This window comes from Lepidochelys olivacea, assembly GCF_965140295.1.
Source record: "Lepidochelys olivacea isolate rLepOli2 genome assembly, chromosome: 4".
Taxonomy (NCBI): Eukaryota; Metazoa; Chordata; order Testudines; family Cheloniidae; genus Lepidochelys; species Lepidochelys olivacea.
The window spans coordinates 47315265-47328582 of record NC_140414.1 but is presented as its reverse complement, the minus strand read 5'-3'; the positions used below and the strand labels follow the sequence as shown (position 1 = coordinate 47328582).

The 13318-nt window shown below is 40.9% G+C and overlaps 1 protein-coding gene across 3 annotated transcripts in view; it reads right to left on the bottom strand.

The window, feature by feature from the left end:
- AFG2A (AFG2 AAA ATPase homolog A) overlaps positions 1-13318 on the bottom strand; it is a 328486-nt gene that overhangs the window by 251751 nt on the left and 63417 nt on the right. The window lies entirely within an intron of this gene.

Below are 13318 nucleotides of genomic sequence, written 5' to 3'. Positions count from 1 at the left end.
TCCCTCCATTGGTCCCATTACTGGGTACACAGATGACTGTGTGTGTGTAGGTCAGGTGTATTCTCATTTAGAAGCTGCGTGAAGATTTGACCTTAGCATCATAATTCCTACATTTCAGTTTTATGAGGAATTGAAGCATTTAAAAAAAAATTAAAGTACAGTTTACTGATCACGAAGGGTACTTGATTGACAGCATTGCAGGGGCCTCAACGGAGCAGAAAAGCACTTACGTGTGTGCTCAATATCTATCTCTATTCAACAAAACTCCTAAGCATGGGATTAACTTTAAATGCCTGCTTAAGTGGTTTGCTGAACCAGAACAGGAAGACAAAATTGTCACCTATTGCCCCACCCACACACCTGAAATATAATCTGGAGGTACTATATCATACATTATGCTGAGAAAAGTTTCAGAGTAGCAGCCGTGTTAGTCTGTAACCGCAAAAAGAAAAGGAGGACTTGTGGCACCTTCGAGACTAAAAAATTTAAAATCCACCCCATACGGCTAAATCTGTTAGTCTCTAAGGTGCCACAAGTACTCCTTTTCTTTATGCTGAGAAAGTAGTTCAGAATCCAGGCCCATTCATTCTTTTACCTCTTTGCTAAAACTGCCAAATGTGGTAGTGCTTTTTGTAATGTGGAGTCCTGGCTCCTAGGGATTGAACCGCGACTGCAAATGCAACATTTGTATTTTAAACAAATACTTACAATTATGAAAACAAACCAGCCAGGAAGAACTCTCAATGCCTCTGTGTCTTGCTATTTACTGTAAACCAGATTGTTAAAAATAACACTTCTTAATGGGACTAAGCATTTCATGGGATTGATAATAAGTCATTGATTTAAATCTGGTCTATGTCAACAACGACTTACAGTCACGACCATCTGATGGCTGCTTGCTGCCCTGCGTGAAATGAGCTGATGGCTGCAGTCCCGTTTCTAGTGAACAGGTGTTCTCTTCGCAATTCCGCCAGTACAAATAGCATTTTCCCCAACTCTCCACAGAGAAGCCAATGGGTATGGAAACTGAACTACCTTCTCATGCCCAGATGTTATGAGTCCTTCAGGTTACCCTTGTGGCACGGTGGCCAAGCAGTATGGAACAGCTTGCTTTAAACAACAGTCTTTCTTGCATTAATTTGTACTGAAAGACATGTTTTTATATATTTGCAGTAATGGTGCAGCTGTTACATTCTTTCTCTGAGTGGAACAGTCTGGAATTAATACATACATCAATAGAAGACGGGTTTACTACAATAAAATAGAACACGTGACACTTTTCCAATCTCCTCCTCCACTCTCACTTTCAGGCTTGTGATAGCATCTATAGAACCGAACATACATTGTAGTTGGTACCATTCTAAAAGATCAGTGGGAGTTTCTGCATGTGTATGGAGAGACATACAGATCGCCTTAAAACCGAAGCAATATACTGTTTATGTGACAAATTAAAAACAGAGTTTCTGGTAGTACAATTTCTGAAAATAGCTCATGACACAAAGTAGAAGCTGAGATGAATGCATACTCAGGCCTAATGTGTTATACAGAGAGGTCTAACTGTGTTAACACATCATCTTGGTAGGAGAGTAGCATGTGCCATGCCAGCAGGAAATAGAAACAATGCTTCCCCAATTCAACTCCCTTTAAATGATTGCTGTGATAGGCAAAATTAAAATGTCACCTGGATGCTTTGCAGGATTTCAACCATTTGGGAAATTTGAGATTGCTGAATACCTGCATGAAAAAAATAATTTTCCAGGCATGTAACTGATGAAGAGCTCAGGATTCTTCTATCCCAGAGAAGAAAAAAAGCAACAGAACAAAACCAGGCCTTCCCCTATTCATTGTAAACGCCAAGAAAAAGAAGCATGCAGCAGTCTATGCAGAACAGGCTTGTAGCTCAAGGAGACAATATCCAGCTGCTCTGGGCCTCAGCTATCCATCATGATCATTTGCAGATGCGGAATCTGATAATGAGAGTCCAAGAAGTCCTTAAATAACTAGAAAGGCAGTTTTCTCTTTCTGGCCTGCTTTTTTGTTTAAACCAGGCCGATACACTGAGAAACCTCATCAGATTCTACCCAGAACCATAGATTTCTTTTTCCATAATTTTTTCCTTGGAGCTGTGAACCCAGTCCACCAAAACACTCATTCACAGAAGTAATCTTCATTCACATCAGCAGTCTCATTGAAGCCAATTGGGCTACTGACATCAGTGGCATTACTGGATTCCATTACAGTATGCATCAAAATTATAGACAATATCAAATTGTCCTAGGATTCCTCTTCCTGTCGCTGACTGTTAACAAAAATTGCTACCTCTGAACTCTGCTGTACAACAGCATTTCATGTGCTTGAAGATTATGTTTAAGTATGAAAAAAAGATCAAGATAAACACAAAGCAATAAATTTCTTCCACAGAGGAAGAAATGTTTTGAATTAGTGCTTGTTTAGTATACTTTAACATTAAATTTTTTTCCATTTTTCTATTTATCAAAAAATAACACAAGTTGACAGAGAAAATCAAAGGAGGGAACTCTCTGCATTAAATGTCTATGCATCCTTTGCAGAGTATTTTCATACAAGCTGGTCAAAAAGCTCATGTAACTCATCTTTTAACAATGGCACCAAAATTACAATTCATGAGCAGAGTTTTTGTTACAAGTAACATGGAACTCTGCTACTATACATGGTGACGGGGAATCCAGAATAGCAGTAAGAATACACAAAAAAGAAGAGGTGCTGGCATAAACTTCATCTTATCCACACTCTGAAGTCATACTCCTAAATCCACACCACAAAGACTGGAACTTAAAGAAGCTGGGCATACAAACTGGACTTGGGTTAGCTCTAACATGCAAGCCATAGCTTTGCTCCTCACCCTTTGTAAATGCAAGTGAAGGAGTATTGAGTCTTTTGTCGGCTAAGATTGTTAACACCTCGTTGTTGGAGGGAATCAGTTTCCCCGCCAAAAAGTAGTCATTAGACCATTACCAAAAAAGCCACCTGTTGACAGTTTTCACCCTTTTCTTGAAAGATGGTTAAGACGACTATGGGCATGGCTACACTTGCAGATGTAGAGTGCCAGAAGTTAAACCAGCCCTCGGAGACAGCAGCAGGGAAAACGCTGCAGTGGGTTTACACGGTCACCTGCAAGCGAAGTGGCGTGGCCACATTAGCAGCTCTTGCAATGCCATAGAGAGCAGTGCATTGTGGTAGTTATCCCAGTGTGCAAGTGGCTGCAGCGTGCTTTTCAAATGGCGGGGTGGGGGAGCGGGATGGAGTGTGACAGGGAGTGTGTTGTGTGTTTGTGGGGGGAGAGACCGTGTGTTTTGGGGGGGAAGAGAGTGTGTCAGCATGCAGTCTTGTAAGTTTAGACAGCAGCAGGGCAAAACCCTGACATCAGCCCCCCGCCCCCTCACACAATGCCTCAGCAGCATTCCACAGTAATGGTTTGCTTTGTCCCAGAGCAGATAAACATGCCGGATGTCAGAAACGGAGCTTTGAAAGATGATATCTGCATGCCTGCAGCCGAATTCAAAACCATGATGAGAATGGCCACTTGACTTCAAGGGATTATGGGACATTTCCAGAGGCCAATCACAGCGCAGTAATGCAATACATCATCCACACTGACACCCGGGCATTTCAGCCAGGACACAGCAAGCTCTATGCTTCTCGTGGAGGTGGATTACCAGGGCGCTCCAGCTGCAGGGTCCAGGCACTCTAAGCGCCTTGCCAGTGTGGACACCTTAGGAGTTAGGGCTCCCAGGATTGATTTAATGCGCTGTAACTTGCAAGTGTAGCCAAGGCCTATATTGCAACAACTCTGCTGTCACTTAAGGCTCTTGCATGTCTTCTATTCATTTCAGCTTTGCTTTAGAGTTGGCTGATACAGATTGCACAAATCTCATTGATTGATGGTCTCCTGACCATGGTCCTATGCCAGGCAGTGTCCATGACATTTCTTTTAATAGGCATCAGCCTTTGACCACTGACCACAAGGTTTTGTTAACAACTGTTAAAGTTTAGTGACTTACTCTATAAATAGTTATGTTCTGTTCTATGAAGGATGTTCTTCCACATCATACTAGGTGAAGAAACAGAACATACTCCTTCTGACCAGTCTCCTGACGAATTTCAACATAAGCAAAGGATTTGGAGGAAGCAGTTTTCAGAGAACAAGAAGGAGTGATATTAGAGCTATTCCAATGAGCAGAACACTTTGAGGGTGCTATCCAGCCTCAGAGCATGAATCCAGCCAATTCTGGGACACTGTTCACTGCTCAAATATCCATGAAGTGGTGTTTATTCAGCCTCAGGATAGACAACAGTTTCCATGCAGGCTCTGTTTGATTACTATTCTGTTCTCATCAACCAAAAACCCTACGATCATTTTCATTAAAAAAAAATGAAACATTCTTGCATTTGGAACATGATCAGGATTAGATCTTGGAAGATTAAAGTCACAAAGGATAAAACCACTTCATGCACGTTAAAACAGGAGATAAGCTTGTATACACACTGTTATGATGTGGGTGCTTTAAAGAGTTTTTAAAGGCAAGAACATCATCTGGAATAGGGAATCCTTGAAACAAAGACCAGTAGTATTTAAAAAAAAAAAAGCAGCATTTTATGGTCTGTTTGAGGATTTTACCCCCTAAAGGTGTTGGGGTAATTATCTTGACATTAATATGAAATTTACTAGTAATAAATGTCTCCTTAGCACATCTAACTTTATTATTTTGATAGTCAGGAAAATGAAAAACTTGCCGCGCCAGATGGACACTGTTCCAAATTCTCCCACACACAACTCTGTCCATCTTGACCTAAAATACAGTTATATCTTTATATTGTAGTTCTGGGAACAATCACACAAACTGCCACACTGAATAGTGTTAAACTACGGAGTGTGGTTTATATGTGTAGCACAATGGAACCACTGAGTTCATTTACACTAGACCCCTATGCAGGAACTTAACTGAGGTCCCTAGAATAGTATTTCTGAAATTGTGAGGCTTGGCCTTCCTGGAGAAGGCTTCACGTCTTCAGGGAAAAAGATAGTATTAAAGCAGAATACAAACAAGAATAACTTGTTTAGGATTGTTTTCTGGGAAAAAACAGCCGAAGCAGCATCCCAAATCCCAAATCTTTAATTTTAAAAATTGCTAGGAATTACGAAAAGTACAACAAAAAATTATAAAATCCTAACTATGGGCAAAAGTATGAACAGGTTTTGTTTTTTTGATTTTTTAATTTTTAGAAAATATGTCACTAAACATGAGAGGTCAGCAGAAGCTCCGACTTGGACCATGCAGCAGTGAGAAGGAACTGGAGATGCTGTCGGTCCACCCTGCTCTTGATTGCCTCAGGTGAAACCACGATAGGAACCATTACTCAAAGAAAAAATACTTCACTTCAAATCTCTCCTCTCTGCAATACAAGTCACTTAGGCCTGGTCTACACACACAGACTTTGTACCAGTATAACTATTTTAGTAAGGGGTGTGATTTTTTTATCCAACTAGTGCAACTTCTAGCTTGGATACAGTTATACCAATATACATGTGTCTTATAACAATACATCTTATTCCCCATCCAGTACAGGAATAGGCTATACTAGTATAAGCACCTTTACACCAGTATAACTGCATCCACACTAGAGAGCATTGTACTACTTTAACTATACTAGTATAGCTGAAGCAATACAACTTTTGTTTATAAATGAGGCATGAATCTGAAAAAGAGGGATAAGGATACTGTGGAGTCGCATCTTATGCCGGGGTTAGGTTGTAAAGTCAGCGCGTAAGACGAAAATCATGTACAGTCAAAATTACCCTTGAAAATCCCTTATATCGCCCATGAAGTATAGTATACTGTACACGGTTGTGTGTATACAACCATGTACAGTAATATGTATAAATGTATAATGTGTATAGTATGTAATGAAGAGTACATATGCAAAATATTTTACAGTACTGTATTTTTAATTACAGGGGGTCGTCAGGGCTCGATGTTGATTCAGGAGACGGAGGTGATGGAGAGCGAGTCGTAGACAATGATTTGCTCTGGTTCAGCTCGAGAAGTTGATTGCGTAGGCTCATCTGCTGGTGGTTGTTTTTCCTTTAAAAACATGGTGATCGGCAACTGTTGCTGTTATCTCTTGAGCTGCTCAAACATTTCTTGATACGGTCTCAAATCATCTGTAATACCACGTGTGATTTTGGAGGCTTCATTCCATAGAGGGATCGTATTCCGAAATTAAATCATGCAAGTGTTTCGCTGCTTGGAACACTTCAGCAAATTTATGAAGATTCCAACTTACTGGCTCTTCCTGTTAGTCATCATCATCATCTTAGTCTTCTGTAGACTATTTTATCAGTTCCGCTAACTCTTTGTTGGTCAATGTTTCTCTATGGCTCTCAATTAATTCTTCAATTTCTCCCTCAAGGATGTCAATGACGCTATCACCACCCACTTGCCTGGCCACCTGAACAATGCGTTTCACTTCTTTGTCAATGGTCGGGAAACCCTTAAAATCACTCACACATTCTTTCCATGGGTTTCGCCAACATGCATTGACTGTTTCAGGCTTGATTGTATCACTTATATTAAACAGGCAATGGATGCAATCAGCAATGTTGAAGGACTTCCAACACTCCATCACATTAAGATTGGGATCAGCATCCATATTGCTACGTATCCGTGAGAACGTAAGCCTCGTGTACGTGGCCTTGAAACAGCGAATCATGCCTTGGTCGAGAGGTTGGAGGTGGTATTGGCAGGGAGAAAGACTACTTCAATGTCATTATGTGCAAACTGGAGTGCCACAGAGCAGCCAGGAGCATTGTCTACGATCAGCAACACTTTAAAGTCAAGTCCTTTCTCTTCGAGGTACCGCTTGACTTCCAGAATGAAACATTTGTGGAACCAATCCAGAAATAATACTGCCATCACCCAAGCCTTTTTATTTGATTGCCAGAACACAGGCAGGAGATCTTTGTTCTTGCCTTTTAGGGCACGGGGATTTGCAGCCCTGTAGAGCAAGCCCGGCTTTATTAAATGCCCAGCCGCATTGCCACAAAACAAACACAGTCACTCGGTCTTCAGCTGCTTTGAAGCCAGGGGCTTGTCTTTCTGATTTCGAAATGTAAGTGCGGTTGGGCATTTTTTTTTTCCAGCAGAGCCTAGTCTTGTCAGCATTAAAAACTTCTTCTGGAAGATAGCCCTTTTCTTCTATGATTTTCTTTAATTGTTCGGGGTAGGCTTTTGCTGCCTCTTCATTGGCAGATGCAGCTTGACCGGTAGTCTACATGTTTTTGAGGTTGAAGCAGTTCCTAAAACTGGTAAACCAACCTTGGCTGGCTTTGAATTCCTTCTCATCAGGAGGCTATCCCTCTTCAGTGGGAGGTTTCAACAGCACGTAGAGGCCAAGAGCCTTTTCTTGCAACGTGTTGCCATCGATAGGCACACGTTTACGGTTCATGTCTTCCAGCCATAAGTTTAATGCCTTTTCAGTCTTCACTGAAGTCTTACATGCACCTGGCTCGTCACCTTAGCAGTTATTGGAGCACTTGATGCCACGGCTTGACGAATTTTTCTCTCTCAAATCTTGATGGAACGGATACTAGATTCGTTGCAGCCATATTTACGTGCCATGTTGGAGATTGACATACCTCTCTCAATAAGTCCAGCACAGCCAGTTTTTCCTCCAGCGTTGGAACAGATCGCAGTTTCTTCGGTTGAGCACCAGATGAAGTAGTTGGCTTGCGTTTAGGGGCCATGTTGTACGAAAAATACGTATCTTTAAACACTAGAATCACATTCAGCACAGCGAGATACTCACACTATGAGAGGCACGCGGGAACTGAGACCGACTGAGGGAACAGCAGATTCACGTCTCCCGTCTCACGCTCACTCCAGGGCATACGCTCATTGAGTGGAAGGGTGGGCCGAATCACCTGCACTATTTACAGGTATCTTGTTATTTTTCTTTTTTTTTGCAGAGCGTGTATAGTTGAATTCACGTAAGTTAAATGTGTGTATGATGCGACTCACCTGTACCTACCCACCTTTATTCAATGCTTTGAAATCTACCAATAAGTGCTAAGTAGTTATTAATTTTAAAATCCCATATTGTATACTCTCTAGAGTGGTTAAGTGTCTGTAAGAATGAGTTTGATAGCTGACTGCAAAAGGGTATGGAAGCAAAGATAAAAAATTAATTTTCAGTCATTTTCCATTAGATTGATGTTACATATTCACAGTTTCGGGGTGAGAAGAGTGTGCTGTGATAATTGGGCCTACAAATTTACCCTAATTGTCAGCTCAACTGTAAAAAGTGAGTGAAAGCTCATAAAATGTCACAATAACCCAGGGGTGGGCAAACTTTTTGGCCTGAGGGCCACATTGGGGTTGCAAAACTGTATGGAGGGCTGGGTAGGGAAGGCTGTGCCTCCCCAAATAGCCTGGCCCCCACCCCCTCCCACTTGCCGCCCCCTGACTGCCCCCCTCAGAGCCTCCCACCCATCCAACCACCCCTGCTCCTTGTCCTTTGACCACCCCATCCCGGGACTCCCTGCCCTTTGACAGCCCCCCCGAGACTCCCACCCCCTATCCAACTCCTCCGCCCCCTGACTGCCCCGACTCCTATCCACACCCCTGCCCCCTGACAGGCCCCCCAGGACTCCCACACCTATCCAACCCCCCTGTTCCCCATCCCCTGACTGCCCCCCCGCAGAACCTCTGCCCCATCCAACCGCCCCCTGGGACTACCACACCTATCCAACCGCTCCCTGCTTTCTGCCCCCTGACTGCCCGCCAGCCCTGGCTCCCTTACCATGCCGCTCAGAGCAGCAGCATGTCTGGAGCCACGCCGCCCGGCCAGAGTGCATTGAGTTGTTTTTGAGTGCAGTTATGTAACAAACAAACAAAAAATAAATAAATTAAAAAAATCTACATTTGTAAGTTGCACTTTCATGATAAAGAGATTGCACTACAGTACTTGTATGAGGTGAACTGAAAAATACTATCCCGCCACCCAGATCACTGCCCATATGGCAGCATAGCTGCAGGGGAGGGTGGCCAGTGGGGGAGGGGCTGGGGGCTAGCTGCCCCAGCGGGGAGCTCAAGGGCCGGCAGGACGGCCCACCTCTGCAATAACCTATAATAAAAATAAATGCTGATGGGAAAAAATTGCAGAAGGGAGACAAAGAAAGAATTAATCCAAACAAAAAAAGCCTACTGAAGCGGCCGTAATGTGTTAATTAACGTCATGCCTGATAAACAAGAGCTTTGAGAGACAGAAAATTAAATCAACCAAAATTGGTGTGTCAGAAATTTGGCCTAACGTGGACAAAATAGTGAGGGAATAGGCTATTCTGCCCAGCACTCCCTTTTGGGGTTCTTAATGAAAGAGACTTTGGTGCAAAACACAGACCAAAAGATGGAGGCTACTGCTACACTGGCTGACTAAAAAAAGGGGAAGGAGCAAGCTTCACCATCATGGCTGCCATCCCCACTGTCTCCTGGGACCCTGGACCTGCTTCATCCTAATCCTGAGAGATGTCCTGACCAGACGAAGCCAGAGAGAGAGAGAGGGAACAGAGACACCTTCACCAGCTCTGGAAGAACCCCCAACATCACCTGGAAGTGAGCATTCCTCCAGCCCCCACCCTCCTGCGAAGTCTCCTTTTCCTTCCCCATCTTGTTTCTTCTCTTTCTTGTCCCTCTCCTTTTTCTTCCTGTGAAATACAAGCCTGGCTTAGCCAGCTAAGATTGTAATTTTGCAACAAGTCTGTAAACCTGTGCCCAGAAAGAGGCAACTAAAAGCAATGCCCTAAACAGCCTGATTCTGGTATAAATTTGCCAGGTCTTGGATTGGCTGGTAAGACCATGTGCTGTGCCTGTTTCTCTCCAGCAGTGAGATTGCAAGTGAAAGTGAACACCAGAGACAGAAGCCTTGTTTTCTATCTTTGCGGTTCTTTTCTCTTCCCTTTTGTGTGCATTTGCCTTTTGTCTGCTAGGAAACAGCATCGGACTTTTACAACAGCAACGACAGCTCCAGCCCAGCCCATCTTAATTGACTTCTTCTCTTTTCCCTAAAAAGGACAGTTCTTACGATCTTTGATACCATCGAAAAGACTGTCAAACAAGGGTTTTTTTCCTTCTAAACACTCTCTCCAGCTAAAGGGAAATGGAACACAGGATGCTGTTAAAATGAAAGCCTTATTTAATACTTAACATTTCAAATTTTAACTGTTTTTTCTTCTTTTCTGTATCTTTAATAAAAGGTTAAAATAATTTTTAATGGTTGCATTTGCCGTGGCATTAAGCAGGCTGAGATCTCTGTATACCAAACCTCAGACCTTGTTTACAACTGTTCAGTGTTGGAAAGTGACTGGGTATGTTAACACCATTAGTCCCATATATTCCATCTAAATTAATACAACAGGAGGCATGTTTTACTTTTATTTCTGCTATTTAATTTTAAATAAAGAGTATATTATATTTCCTCCATCTCTGAGTTCAAATGAGTTAATTAAAATGTTTCAAATTGCTACTACTTTGGAAAACCTTAAATAAAGATTTGATAATTTTCAGACAGAGGTTGTATGTTAGTTTCAATATTTGTTAATTAAGGCAGATTTGCAATCTTGGGGGATTTATTACTATTTTTAATGAATGGGTCTGCGACACAGTTTTCCATAAGACCTTGATGCAATTTTTTTCTTTTAAATACCCTTTGCTCAGCTAGTCATGGCTGCTGAACCTTCTTATTTCACACTTCTGCTCAGAAAGGCAACTAATGAAGGACCTGCTGAAAATCCTGTCCGAAGGATAACCAATCTTCTTCCAGAACTTCAATGACAGTTCTTCATAAAGCAAGGCAGTCAGCCTTTCCAAACATCATTAATCTGTTTTAACTGCTACAGCCAAGAGCAAAGGAGAAAGTCAGAGGAAATTTCAGTTGGAAAATATTTTGACGTAACTGACCAGATGACAAACTAAACTTAAGCATATGTCAAACGCAGAGAGAGGCACAAAGGCATCTGCAGGGGGATACAGGAAGTCAGCACAAGCCAAGATGAAGTCAGAGCTCTGAGTACAGTGTATATTTTTGTAACCACTGGATGATTGGAAAAAAGAGCTAGAGCTTAAAGGATTTTTTTTTTTTTTTAAAAGGGGAGTCAGGACCATTTTATACCAGAATTGTTAACCCTAGCTGGATCAGTTAACTAAATACAAATAATATCTAAGAGGTATATTCTGCACTATCTGCATTGCTAATTTGCTCACTACTAATGCGCACACACTTTTTGCTATCAACTTGTAAAATACTGCTGTTATAACTAGTTCTGTTTACAACACTCAGTGTCTCTCACTTTCGAGCTGGATTGTAACTTGGTTACTTTTTTAATGACCTGAGTTTTCTGGAAATGTAGGCATTATTTTGTCATTACTGCCTTATAAAAATATTAGGGCTGATGATTAATCGCAGTTAACTCACACGATTAATTCAAAAAAATTAAGCACGATTAAAAACATTCATCGCAGTTTTAATCGCACTGTTAAACAATAGAATACCAACTGAAATTTATTAAATTTTTGGATGCTTTTCTACATTTTCAAATATGATGATTTCAATTACAAAACAGAATACAAAGTGTACACTACTCGCTTTATATTTATTACAAATATTTGCACTATAAAAATGACAAACAAAAGAAATAGTATTTTTCAGTTCACCTCATACAAGTACTGTAGTGCAATCTCTTTATCATGAAAGTGCAACTTACAAATGTAGATTTTTTTTTTTGTTACATAACTGCACTCAAACAAATTAATGCAAAACTTTAGAGCCTACAAGTCCATGCAATCCTACTTCTTGTTCAACCAATCGCTAAGACAAACAAGTTTGTTTACATTTAGGGGAGATAATGCTGCCCGCTTTTTATTTACAATGTCACCAGAAAGTGAGCACAGGTGTTCGCATGGGACTTTTGTAGCCAGCATCGCAAGGTATTTACATGCCAGATATGCTAAACATTCATATGCCCTACAGGCTTCCAGAGGACATGCTTCCATGCTCATGATGCTCATTAGAAAAATAAAGTGTTAATTAAATTTGTGACTGAACAAACTTGTTCAGCCAATTGCTCAGACAAACAAGAAATAGGACTGAGTGGACTTGTAGGCTCTAAAGGTTTACATTGTTTTATTTTTGAATGTCTTCACTGAAAAGTACATACAGAGGACTAGCTACCATCAGATTGAATGGATGGGTACTCACAGGAACAGATGCAACTCAAAGGCCTCAGCCTCAGAGAGATGAAAGGGCACAGAATTATATTTACAATCTGATCAAAAGAATGGGCAGAGAAGGAAGCTGTGTAGGAGATGAGAGCACAATAGGGTGAGGCAATGAGATGGTCATCAGAAGATTACAGTACCAACACTGCCTACATGGGCTACTGTAAGTAGGTCTATTTTTCAAAAAACATGGTTTTTAAAGTTCAATTCTCTCTTCTTGCATTTTGTCTGGTTTCATCAGCATTTTTGTTATGACTGTAAACTTTGCCTGTCTTGGAACCACATTGCTACTTCTTTATGTTAACATACCTTGGCGTTCAGGAAAGTTATCAAAGATTTCCTTTCATACATTTTCCATACTTCTCACATGAATCAATTACCACAGTATTAAATACCATTTTTAATTATTAATTAATTAGTACCATAGTATTAAATGGCAAAATCCTTCTGAAGTATCCTAGGGCTGTGAAAACATCCCACTTATGCAAGAAAACTGTAGGTACAATTTATTTTGCAAACCTTTTAAATATGATGAAGTAACGACAGTGCTAAGACTCCTATAGAGATGTGGTAATGGAGGCAAAGAGTCCTGTAATCAAACATCTTCAACAAGTTTGTGTAACCATACCATTCAAGAACGTCTGAGGGGGATGGGAAGAGATAGTAAGAGAGGAGGTAGCAATGTGTTCATTTAAACGGGGTACCGTTCCTGTAAAAATAGGTACACTTTATCCAATAAGCTTAGCAGTTCATTTGTAATGTTCTGAGAAGAGACCTTAACTGTGTATGAATTTTAAAACTTTAAAAAAAAATAATAGTAATTTAGGATTATTCACTAAATAAGAAACGGCATTTGATCTCTACTATAATATATCTAACCGTCCATTAAACATTTCAGTTTTTTACTTTGATTTATTTTTTTCCACCTGATTCAAAACTTAGTCTTTTTAAAGTGAGATGTTGCAGACTATTGAGACTCAGATAAATAAATAAACCTCTGACAATAA